The sequence below is a fragment of the Mus caroli genome, unplaced genomic scaffold, assembly GCF_978045245.1.
Source record: "Mus caroli unplaced genomic scaffold, Mus_caroli_1 scaffold_11, whole genome shotgun sequence".
Lineage (NCBI taxonomy): Eukaryota > Metazoa > Chordata > Mammalia > Rodentia > Muridae > Mus > Mus caroli.
The window spans coordinates 34,297,188-34,309,407 of NW_028227266.1; the positions used below are offsets into that span (position 1 = coordinate 34,297,188).

The window sequence follows — 12,220 nt, forward strand, 5'->3', positions numbered from 1 at the left end:
TATATTTAATAGCAATGGGAATTTCATGGTATAAGGCTTGAGTTGCAGCTGCCCACGCCCAGTAGTCACCAAGGCTAAACAGTTTCATGATAGGAAACACCACCTTCCAACAGGGACGGGCTCCCCAGGACAGACCCAGCTGGTTGGCCATTTATAGATTTCTTTTATTCATATGAATATTTTCCCTGTGTACCACATGTATGACCGGTGCCTGAGGTGGGTGCTGGGATCCAAATTCTGGTCCTTCACAAGAATAAGTGCTCTGAGCCAACTCTCGGCCCCACTTTAGTTTCTTTCTTCCTTTCTTTCTCTCTTTCTTTCTTTCTCTCTTTTCTTCTTCTTCTTCTTCTTCTTCTTCTTCTTCTTCTTCTTCTTCTTCTTCTTCTTCTTCTTCTTCTTCTTCTTCTTTTTAAAATTAGGTTCAAAATTAAAAGTGACAGCAGTGAGCCCTCCCTGTTTCTGCAGACATTTGGCCTACGGTAGGGACCAGGGGCATTAATTAAACTCATCCAGTCTCCCCGAGGAGACCTGGTCATCACTACAGAAGACAGTATCTCCTGCACCAGAAAGTGACTTGGCTGCTCTCAAGTTCCAGCCCGGAGAGGGATCTGCCTTGTGGGCCAACCTCAGAGGCACTAGGCCCTCCCCCTGACGCCTCCCCCAGCCCAGCCTAATTCAGTCCTAAGTATTCCTAAGGTGCCTTCCAATTTCCTGCTGTAATAAATGGCACAGAATGCAAATGGAGGTGGATGTGGGACACAGATGTTTGCACTAATTTAATTGAGGGAACACCTTGGATTAAACACTTTGCAAAACACTCACAAATAGGTTCAGTGCATTTGGTAATGAAAAGCATCCCAGCCCCCTGGCACTTTGGAGAGGCTGCCTGGGGCTGGGAGTAGGAGGGTCTGGGGGAGAGGCCCAGAACACGGGGAAGACAGGAAGCCTTGAACCAAGGAGAAGAAGGCAAGGGAACCAGGTCTCCGGGAGTGCTACCATCAGATCCTCCCCCAGCTGGGACCCACCCTGCTAAGAGAATTTAGAAGAGCCAGGGGTAAGGAGGCAGCATCTGCCTTCATAGGTGGGCACCTGCCTACCTGTAGGGGTCAGCAGTAGACAGATGCTCCCCATCCACAGAACCCACCTACAAGGTGGAGGCTTCTACCCAGCTAGCTGAGTTGCATTCACCTGAATGGGATTTGACTTATTGTACACTGTGGCATAAGAGGCAGGCATTAACAGATGGTGAAAGTGCTTAGGGAGGTAGATAAACCTTGGGAGCCAGAGAAGGGCCAGCAGTTTGGCAGGAGTGGGTCTGAAGACCAGTGGAGAGCAAGGGAGATCATTCAATAACGTGCTTTGCCCTACATGCATGAGGACCTGAATTCTTGAGGACCCAAGTCGGAATCCCAAGAACACACAGGAAAGCTAAGGTGGTTGCATGTGCACTGGAGAAATGAAGACAGGAGGATTCCCTAGAGGTTGATAAGCAGCCAGTGTAACCAATCTGAGAGCTCCAGCCTCAACGAGAGACCTTGTCCTGAGGAATAAAGTGGAGAAGCACTTGAGGAAGCTAATATTAACTTCTATCTTCTATGCATGTATGGATACATGTGTGTGTGCTCACATAACTCACACACACACACACACACACACACACACACACAAAGACCATTGGGGGAAATAGGAAGACATTCCTTCCTGGCAGACAGAACGCTGCTAGCAAAAGCAGCACTATGTAGAAGCCACGGCAATGGCAGAGACTCTGAAAACAAATATAAAAATGGCCTTGAACTCATTTAGGGGACAGGTGCACAGTGAAGATGGGCTGCTTTCCCCAGCCTCCTTGCACCTTAGTTACAGTCTACTGCAGGGGAGACAGCAGAGGTCTCTGGGCTGCTTCGGTCCAGAAAGGTTCCAACAGTCAGGTAAATCTGCCATTCGTTCTAATCCTTGCTCTGTGAGTCTCAGAGTTCAAACCAGGCTTGGATGATTTTATACTCCTGAAAACAAAATCCCTAATTTTCAAACACAATGATCAGTTCAAGTGTAATAACCATTCAAATAATAACCTCTTATACTTCTGCAGTGTGCTATAGTTTATAAAACACTTTCGCATGTCTCTTAGATTCCTTCACACGGGGCTGGTGAGATGGCTCAGTGGGTAAGAGCACCCAACTGCTCTTCTGAAGGTCTGGAGTTCAAATCCCAACAACCACATGGTGGCTCACAACCATCCTTAAGGAGATCTGACTCCCTCTTCTGGAGTGTCTGAAGACAGCTACAGTGTACTTACATATAATAAATAAATAAATCTTAAAAAAAAAAAAAAAAGAAAGATTCCTTCACACGGCCTTCCAGGAAGACAGAATGAGGGAATTTGATTATTCTTGCTTTCTGGGTGAGAGAATCAAATCACAAGAGCTCAGCTAAGAACACAACAGAAGCAGAATTCAAACCCAGCCTACCTGACACCTAAGTGCGCACAGGTTCAAACCTTCATTGGCACACTTGCCCAGTACCTAGAAGCATGACAGACTCAGACCTCAGCACAGTCAGCAAGATCAGCTAAATGCAAACTTAAATGAAGAAACAGCCTCCCAGAGATATCTCCGGAGTAAAAGACAACAAGCACCAAAACCCAGGAACTAAAAACAACACATACACACACACACACACACACACACACACACACACACACACACACACTGGAATTCCATTCATTCACATTTATCACACATGAAAATCTGAGCCAGTTTCCCCAGGCTAACCCTACCTAACACAGAACAGACTTTTACTCCCAATAGCACAACTCCTGGTTGGGCAATAGTCCAAAACAGTCCAAAGCAGCAGACAAGAATACACCTTGGGTCCTGTGCTCCCAGAAGCACCAGCACACATAGACAGAGCCCATAGGCATAGTGAGTGGTTGACACATGTCTGAGCTCTAGTGTTCTCAGGAATAGCAGAGTTCACACTTCCGAGGCGGTGTGCAACCGGTTAGGTAGGGTGGCTGAGTGAGTGGGTGATGGGCAGCTGGAGTGAAGAGGTGAGGAGGGGAGAAAGCACAGGAGTCTTCACAGGTAGCTCCTGCTGACGTCCCCATGCACCTGCCCCTTTATGAGGACAGAGGAGCTGCAGGTTGCCCAGCTGAAGTAATTCACACATTATAGGGCTCATGTGAACATGTGTGAGATGGGGCATTGGCACCTCCAGCACAAGGGCCAGTGCTTAGAAGAGGACACAGAAGAAAGCACCATTTTGACCTGCGACATACAGGTGCTGAGGGACAGGGGACCGCCATCATCCCTTTCCTGCTGCTGGGGTTTACTCATCCATCACATCTCTCCTCTCAATCAACTCACCTTGCTGTTCCAGCCAGGCATGGCTGTAGAAGCTAGGGTTAAGGAAGCATGAGATTTAGTGCTTAATGTGAGTAATGTGTACGAGGGCCTGCGGTTACCTACAGGGAAAGACAGGAGAGCAGACAGAGCAGAGGGGTGGAAGCAAGCAAGACCCAGAGGAGGCAGCCACAGAGGAACTGCTACAGCAGGAGCAGAAGAAGCGTTGGATAAAGAAATTCTACACAGAGAAGCAGCAAGTGACAAAGCAGCCAGGCAGAAGCACAGAGCACTGAGGGGACCTGCATGGGTCTGCTACCTGGGACCTTGTGGCAGGAATATGCCACCCCTGAGGTAGATGGTAGCGTGGTGGGGAGAAGGTGGGAGAAGAAGCTGGAAAAGCAGACCATGGTCACCCAGGCCAAAGCAGCTGGCTCTCAGGCAGTTATCTGTGTAAAGCCTAGAAGTGGTGCAGCACAGGAGTCACATGATCACAAACAGTAGCCCTGCCTTATCCACAGGAAAGAGACCCCAAGCCTCTCAGTAGCTATCTGAAGCCATGGAAGGTGCTAAATACTCTCACTCTCTCTCATATGTGTGTGTGTTCTAGTGTGTAATTCATAAATCAAGCAAGAGATTAACAATAGCTAAGCCGGACTGTGGTGGCACACGCCTTTAATCCCAGCACTTGGGAAGCAGAGGCAGGCAGATTTCTGAGTTCGAGGCCAGCCTGGACTACAGAGTGAGTTCCAGGACAGCCAGGTCTACACAGAGAAACCCTGTCTGGAAAACAACAACAAAAAACAAAACAAAACAAACAAACACAAAAAACCCAAATAGCTAAATAAAAAAGAATAATGATTTTATTACAGATTATTACCACATATTACAATAGAAAAATCATTCAAAACTTATGGAAAATTTCTGGGTAATAATTTTTGGCTAGTGGTCAACAGCAGAGAGCTGAAACTGGGAAAACCAAGGAACAGATACGGGAGGCTGCTCTATACACAGTACTAATTGTGCTCCAGCTATGGGGGCACAGTGCTGGCCTCCACTACATAGAGTCTCTCCTTGACCAGCTCTGATGATAAATGAGTCTGACAAGGAGGTCTCCTCTTCGATTCATATAATTAATTATCCCTTGAGAAGTGGCCAATTTAGGAGCGCGTTTTTCTTTTTGAAGAGACAGACTGGCTGACTAACCGAAGGCCACAGGAGAGGTTCCACAACCAGCCAAGTCTAGCACCTGCAGGGAAGAGCACTTGGAAGTCCTTGGAAACCTCCTTCCGAGGTTCAAAGTTCTCCCTGAGGATCTGGGAAGACGTTGAGAGTGGCTATTGTATTAGTGAAGATGTCAGATGAAGTGGAGAAGAGAAGAGCAGTTTTGCCGGGTGCCCGGATTTGTGAGCGACTGCATTTCTGTGGGTAAGAGTAGGGCGGGAGTTTCCAAACCCTGTTCAAAGCTGCTCCCAGCAGGACAGGGTCTCCTTCCCTTCTTGTCTTTTCCTTCCCCTCCCCCAACTCTCTTTCCTAAACCCCTCTCCAAAAAGGTTTATGGAGAAGACTCCAAATAGCCCCCTCTCCTGCAGGCATAGTCACACCAACTGAAAGGAGATTTAATTAGCAAAATCTCGTTAGGCAAACGAAATTATCCGTAAGACAATACTCTTCTGGACAGGGGGTATGATTAAACAAAGCCATTAATTGAGAGAGTCGCTTTGGCAGCTCTCGAGTTGCGTTCATCTCCGGGCAGGCTCCACTCTGCCTCCGTGGACCAGAGGGGAACAGAGGCAGGCCTCCTCCCCTGCCTGCCTAGCCCATCTCCTCTCCACTTCATCTCTGCTCTTCCCAGGGCCCCTCCGGTTAGGGCTGCAGACCTCGGCATCTCATCAGCGGCCTCTCTGCTGCCAGATTCCCGCTAAAGTGCCTTGATTGCATAATGTCTATTTGCATAATGTAAATTGCAATCTCCTAGCTTGGGAGGCAGGAATCACAGAACAGCCATTATTTTTTACCACTCCACAAAAAATTCTACATTTAGAAAGCAGATTTGCAGCTCAGAAAGCCATATAAATCTGAATCTGCCAAAACGCCATTAAATCACACCAATTAAGCTGGACCTAGGCAAAGCCCATCTCTGCTCCCTGTACATTCCAGTCCACAGAAGGCCATAAGACATGGGAGACCAAGACAGTAGGGCTGGAGACAGATGCTGAAAGGACCAGGCAGGGAACTCTCTCTTACAAGCTTGATCAGCGCACTACCCATAACATCCCTCTACACACACACACACACACACATATCTTGGCTGATATTTCTTAGTAGTAGTAGTAGGTATGTCTGAGATTTCTTTATTAGCAGCAGCAGCAGTAGTAGTAGTAGTATTAATATTATTAATAATATATTCTTTTAATTTGGAGGAGAAGGTCTCTGTATGTTATCATCCCTGGCCTGGAACTAGCTATGTAGGCCAGACTGACCTCAGAAACACAAAGCTCTGCCTGCTGCTGCCTCAGTGATTGAGACTAAAGTACTACTGTGCCCAGTTTGCTGCAGACTTGTGATTTCAGAGAACAAAAAACATAAGAAGGTGAAACTGCACCTTTAAGTAAAACCAAAGCGAGGCCGGAGCCAGGTACTTCACAGAGGATTAAAATCAATTCCTATCAGCTCTGTGTTAACCTTTCCTTTTCTCCAGCTGAGGGGAAGAGAAAGAGGGAGTGCAAAAACCTGGCTCTGACTTGGCTGTTGTGGATGGAGTCTGAGTTCCCTGAAGAGGCCACTCTGAGAGTCCTTGGAGAGAGGGGTGAGTCCCAAGGTCTGGAAGTGCAGTACTCCCGTGGACAACCACCCAGCACTCTGACTTCTCCGAAGCAGTGTACCTGGATACTCTTTTGCCTCTTTATTGCTCATTCAATATTCATTTGTCAAAGGGCAAGATGCTAATGTGTATTATTAAAATATCAATAGTTTATGAGTGAACTTTATGGCAAGTACAGTTAAAGGCAAGATTCTTGACAATCTCACCGAAGCAACAGAAAGGAATGATCTTTCTCCGTAGCTTCTTTCTTTCTAGTCTTTCTAATTTTTTTTTTTAATTCACTGGACAAATGAATGGCAAAATCACCATTGAGCACCATGTGCCAGGAATGAGTATTCACAATTGGTTTGCCCCACAGTAGTCCTAGGAAGTGAATACAATGTGATACCTTTAGCTGCTCAAATTTAACAAGTTTCCTGACCTAAATTCCATGAGAGAATAAAAACAGAGGAAATTATCCCATACTTTTATGTCAAACCATCTTCATAAGTAGGCCCACTTTAACTCTGCCTAAGCGAGTCCCAGAATCTGAGTGCTAAAGGCAACGCTGGGGATGATGATATCAGACATTTTCTTGTTTGAGGAGAATAAACTGAGACTCTTTCTTTTGGAGAGGAGAGGGGAGGTTCTGAGACAGGGTTTCTCTGAGTATCCCTGGCGATCTTGGAACTTGTTCTGTAGACCAGGTTGGCCCTGAACTCTTTCTTTTAAATTAGATTTTATTATTAAATTAGATTCTTTTAAATTAATTAGATTTTATTAACATAATAATTATGCACAATAAAGGGGATTCAGTGATTATCTATACATGCGTACAATATGCATTGACCAAATAATGAAGCAGTTCAAGTCTTGATGATAGTTGAATTTCAACTGTTCCATAGACTTCCTTCCTGTGGTACTTCCCTTGTCCTCTGGGTCTTCTTTTCTTTGTACATACAGAGCTAATAACAGAATCCCATAACAGGGTGAAGTGAGAAAATGGATCCCAAGGGCTTAGCATAGTGCCCAGTAAACACTCAGCAAATGTTGCTTACTAATATTAAATTTGACTTCACAAGGAAGAAAGCCTTTTCACCGAGTACCCCTCTTCTCTGCCTGGCCCCTGGTACCAGCCATTCCTAAGGGCCAGCCTTTGTCAGATGGACTAGCTCTGTTTCAACTCTTTGGTGACTTGGGATTCATTTTTATCTCTTAAGTTACAGTTAAGAAGCAGAGCATCCAGATTCTCTTCAAAATTTAGCAGCACCTTTATCAGGCATGGGAAAGGAGAAGTGAGTAGTCCTCTTAAGAGTGAGGCTCGCCTTTAATCCCAGCACTTGGGAGGCAGAGGCAGGCGGATTTCTGAGTTCGAGGCCAGCCTGGTCTACAGAGTGAGGTCCAGGACAGCCAGCGCTCTACAGAGAAACCCTGTCTTGAACCTACCCCCAAAATAATAATAATGAAATTAAATAAATAAATAAATAAATAAAAAAGAGTGAGGCTCCCAGACCAGAATGAGTGATAGAGGAAAAAGAGACTAGCAGAGGAGTTGAAGAGACCAGGGAGAGGTTGATTTGCAGAATTCTTCAACCCCATCAAGTCCCTCGGATTCTCCTAAGCTCTAAGATTTACCTGGAACCTACCCCAACCTTGGCAGCCATGACATTGGAGATGTGGGAAGCCTTGGCATGAGCAGGGGGTCCAGGCTTACAGAGTCCTTGTTTACAGGTCTAGACTCTAAATCTAAGATTCCAAGCTACGGGTTATAAATTATATACTGGGTTTACTCTCCCTGGTATGGGCCATGACATTACAGTTTCTCCCAGCACAGAGCCTGCTAGTACTACCACACCCTTCCTGGGAAGGGGCTGAGTTTGGCTTTGAAAGGTTTACAGGCTAAGGTTTCTTTTCAGGGTGTAATGCATGTTATGTTGGTAAATCATCAGGTCTTGTTTAAGCACCCTAAGATGCTGACTTGGAAGCAAGGTTCCCCTCAGCCCACTTCAAATCCAGGCATGCTTATGTCTCCTAAACATAAGTCCTAAGGCAGGCTGACCTTGAGCTTCTGAGACAGAAAGGAAAAAACAAACAAACAAACAAACAAACAAACAAACCAACAACCAGTAAGTAGCTAAGGGTGTTAAAAACAGAAGAGCCCGAAGATAAACCATTTCCAACCAAGGTTACTACTGCTTATCCCATAATGTAAAAGATGCCTCCGGTGGGAACAGGAGGCCAGAAATTTAGCTTCAAGAAGTTAACCCATAGATGGAAACTGCAACTGGGGGCTGCCTCAACTTCCCAGGCTGGTTTCTTCTGGATGACTGTAAGTGTAACTGATTTGATGATGCCATTTTCCTGCTGTTATTTGTTCTTTTATTTAAAGTCTCACTCGAGAGGACTCTGCTCTGTACAGGGCTCTCTCAGCTGTGAGCTCCAGCTGGCTGCCTCAATGGGACTTGTCCAGTTTCTACCAGATGTTTATAAGCCCTAACTTGATGATATCACCTTTTGTTTGTGCTCTCAGTTGGGATATTCTGATTACCTCTACCACCTGTTTTGATAATATTTTTGCCGTCTGCTGCTTCTATGGCTACTCACTATTTATTCTTTTATCTTTTGTTTGTTATCTACTTAATAAACTCTTTCATTCAAAACTGAAAGTACAGCAATCATAGATCATTCTCAGACTGTACAGAACACATCTTTCCCCCAGGAAGGGTCAATTTCAATTGTTCTGAGGAAATAGGTAAGGTCAATTGTACCAGGCCAGTAGCGGCTCCAGTAGGTTGCGGTCTTCAAAGATGAGAACAACAGCATACAATGGCTTCCATATCTATAGGTTATATTGCAAATCCAGTTAATCAAAGATAGGAAATATTTGATAAATAAAGTATCTGTAAGGAAGAAGGAAGTACAAGCATTGTTTTGATTCCTGTTATTTCATAAGCAACATAGTATTGGCAACTATTCACGCAGCATTTACATTGTGTTCAGTCTTGTAAATAATCTAAAGATGATTTCAAGTATGTGGGAGGACGTGCATAGGCTATTTGTACGTATTATGCCTGCCAGTATCTGCATCTTCAGATTTGGGGCTCTGCAAAGGGTCCAGAACCATTCCCTGTAAATACAAAGGGATGCCTAAAGACATTTACACACACACACACACCACCAGCACCACCACCCTGCCATCACCCTTGGCTCTTCTTTTAGGCGGATGCTGATACTGTTGAGAGGCAGTGAGGATTGTAGACCTTTGTACCTGCTCTGATGGACAGGAGGAAGTTTGTTGGTGCTACTTGACTTTATGGAGCAAGTCATGAAAGGCAATAAAGGTTCCCCATGACTTTTGCTCTCCCTCAGGCTGCTTCCCCTTAGAATTTGGCAGCCATATTGTAAGGAAGCCCAGACCACATGGAAATGCCATGAAGTTCTGACCGACAGGTCTCAGTCAAGAGCTAGAATCAAGGCTCAGAATTTTGAGTGAATAAGCCTTGGGTGATTCCACCATTCAGCTCTGAGTTGCCTTAACTGAAATCCCATACCCGGTTGACAGAGACAGGCTGCCTTCACCATAAATTCCTGACTCACACAGTCTATGGGCAGAATTAGCACTCATCTTCTGTGTGTTGGAGGTCAGTTTGTTACACAGCCTAATAAGACACCACTAAAATGAAACACGACTGTGTATTGTTTCCAGAAAACTCAGCATCAATCATTGGATTCCCCTGAATTCCCTCTGAAGCTTCAGACTTTCTGTCTCTTTCCTGTTGATCTTGTCCCTGTCACTCTGGGCCTCTCATCTTCTGCCTCCCTCTTCAAAGAGCACAATCCTCACACCTGAGGTGGCTTTGGCAACTACTACCTGAAAAACCTTTGACACCTGCCCAACCGAGAGCCCTGGGTCTGCCCTTGGGTTCTCACTGGAGGTCCAAGAGTGTCCCTATGAGGGAGTTTACTTGAGCCGTGCTCAGAATGCCAGATTTCCTTACACAATGGTGAAGGAAGATTCAGACCAATTTCTCTCCCTCTCTCAGCTCTCATCGAAGTTCACGCTCAGCTTGTTCCTTAAACATGTCTTGACTTATGAGGTCCCAGTAACCTCCGCTATGAGAAGACATTGATTCTCGCAGAGGTCATTATCCAGTTGCTCTGACCCACACTCGCGCCCACACCCTTATCCTCCGTTCTAGGCTTTCCTGGAACAGGATGGACAAAAGCACCCTTCCCCATACCTTCAGCCTGGGGATTCTTCCACTCTAGAGCCAGGGCTTGAGAGGAGGTGCCCTGGGAGCTGAGGCCCGTCAATCACTCACTCAGGCAACCAGCACTGAATTGCAGGCCATTAGGCAGAGGACCGGCGCCCTGCTCACTCACCGGGCAGCCATAGGCAGGATGTTAGCCGATCGCAAGGCGGCCATTCTTATGATTTATTCAAACACTCATTACAGTCAATCTATTTTTACACAGAGGTGAAGATGTGCACTGATAACGGTTAATCATTTATAATTCCATGAACTGGTTGAAAGCCAATGTACTATCAAAGTCGCAGCAGTAGTTCCTCAAGCCTCAGCCTCTGAGGCAAAAAAAGAGAAGTCTTTATGCTGGCCCTGGGTAACCCGGTCACATGCTTGCTAACATTTATCAACTAGGTAGAAGGTGAGTCCCAGACCTGCGCCGCTGGACCTCATGCCCTGCTGGAGGAAGCACAAGCCAGAGATGCGGGCAGAGAGGCGGTTCCGCAGAATACCAGAAGAGAGAGGTCACATTGAGCTGGAGTTACCAAGAAGTACTATGCAGAGAAGCCTGAACTTTGGCCAGGTCCTACAGGTGGGCAAACTGATGCCAGGTATTGGGAGGGGGGAGCGCCAACACTGAACCTGTCAGCCTCAAATGATTTGGAACCATTACAGCGCTGAAGGAATGGATCAGCAGTATTTCCTTTCCCTCCTTTCGCACATCCACAGAAATAACCAAATACAAAAGAAAGTACCGGCTATGAACATGGCCCAGATTGGGGCCCGAAGTCATCCACTCTTTCTTTCCCTGCACCCCTGCTCAAACCACCGACTGAAGTGGCCAAGGATCAGGTTGGCCTTACAAACCAAACACTCCCTTCCCTGGCACTCACAACACATCTAACATATCAAATCCACCTTTATGTCCAACCAGTACAGTCTAATTAAGTAGCGTGTCATATTACAGAGCTTCATCATCGTCACATTCAGACATAATCTAATTACAGTCCCACCGTATTTTACATTCTCACTAGTTCACTGTTCAGTGTGTCTCTTCTGCGATGGGTAGCAGTTAGAGATCAGGCTTGGGGCTGGTCCTGAACCCATAACCGTATGGGGTCAGCATGGAAATGCCAAACAAAGTTACTTACAGTTCAGGGCTTCTTTTCTAGTGAGCAGCATGGAGAACCAGAACCCCTTAAAGTCTTCTTCCAGGTTCACCTGCCAAAAAAAAAAGGAAACATCTTTATAGACTGAGTAAAATTCTGAGGTTGAGAAGCAGGGTGGGCATGGGGTAGAGCCAGGGATGAAACTACTTAAACAGCAAAGCTGGGGCCAGCAGGGGAAAAGCTTCCTAGAGAAGATTTCAGGTAGACAGTGAGTACTGTCTTCTACAAGTGAGTCAGGGCAGACAGGACCACGCTCCCCTCCACCACACCTCATTTCTTCTGATTCTTCAACCCCTTCCCTACAAAAATGCCAGGAGGAAAAAACCAAACAAACTTCTTGGTGATTGAGTGCCCCAACCTGTCCAAAGGAACAGCCACTGACTGGAACTTTCCACCGGGTGAAAGACCCTGTACAGAGGAACAGAGCTGAGAGCCCTATGAAAGTGTGGGCAAGGAAGTCTGCACAACACAAGCAAACAAAACTGACTCCATTGTTCGTGGTAAGAAGATAAAAGTCTTGCGACAGGAAGAACTTTTTTTTTTTCATTTTTAAAAGTTTTGAGATTATAATATAATCATATCATTTCCCCTTTCCTAAACAGGAGGAACTTAAGGTGAAAAGTCCAGAGGGGGTAGAAAGAAAACTGTGCATGAAAAAGAACG

The 12,220-nt window shown here is 45.9% G+C and overlaps 1 protein-coding gene across 5 annotated transcripts in view; it reads right to left on the bottom strand.

The window, feature by feature from the left end:
- Pknox2 (PBX/knotted 1 homeobox 2) overlaps window positions 1–12,220 on the bottom strand; it is a 259,179-nt gene that overhangs the window by 182,072 nt on the left and 64,887 nt on the right. For all 5 annotated transcript variants that reach the window (XM_029481800.2, XM_085844523.1, XM_021173027.3 and 2 more), the window contains exon 2: window positions 11,540–11,609. The gene's annotated coding sequence lies outside the window, so the exon portion shown is untranslated. The remainder of the gene's footprint in view (window positions 1–11,539; window positions 11,610–12,220) is intronic.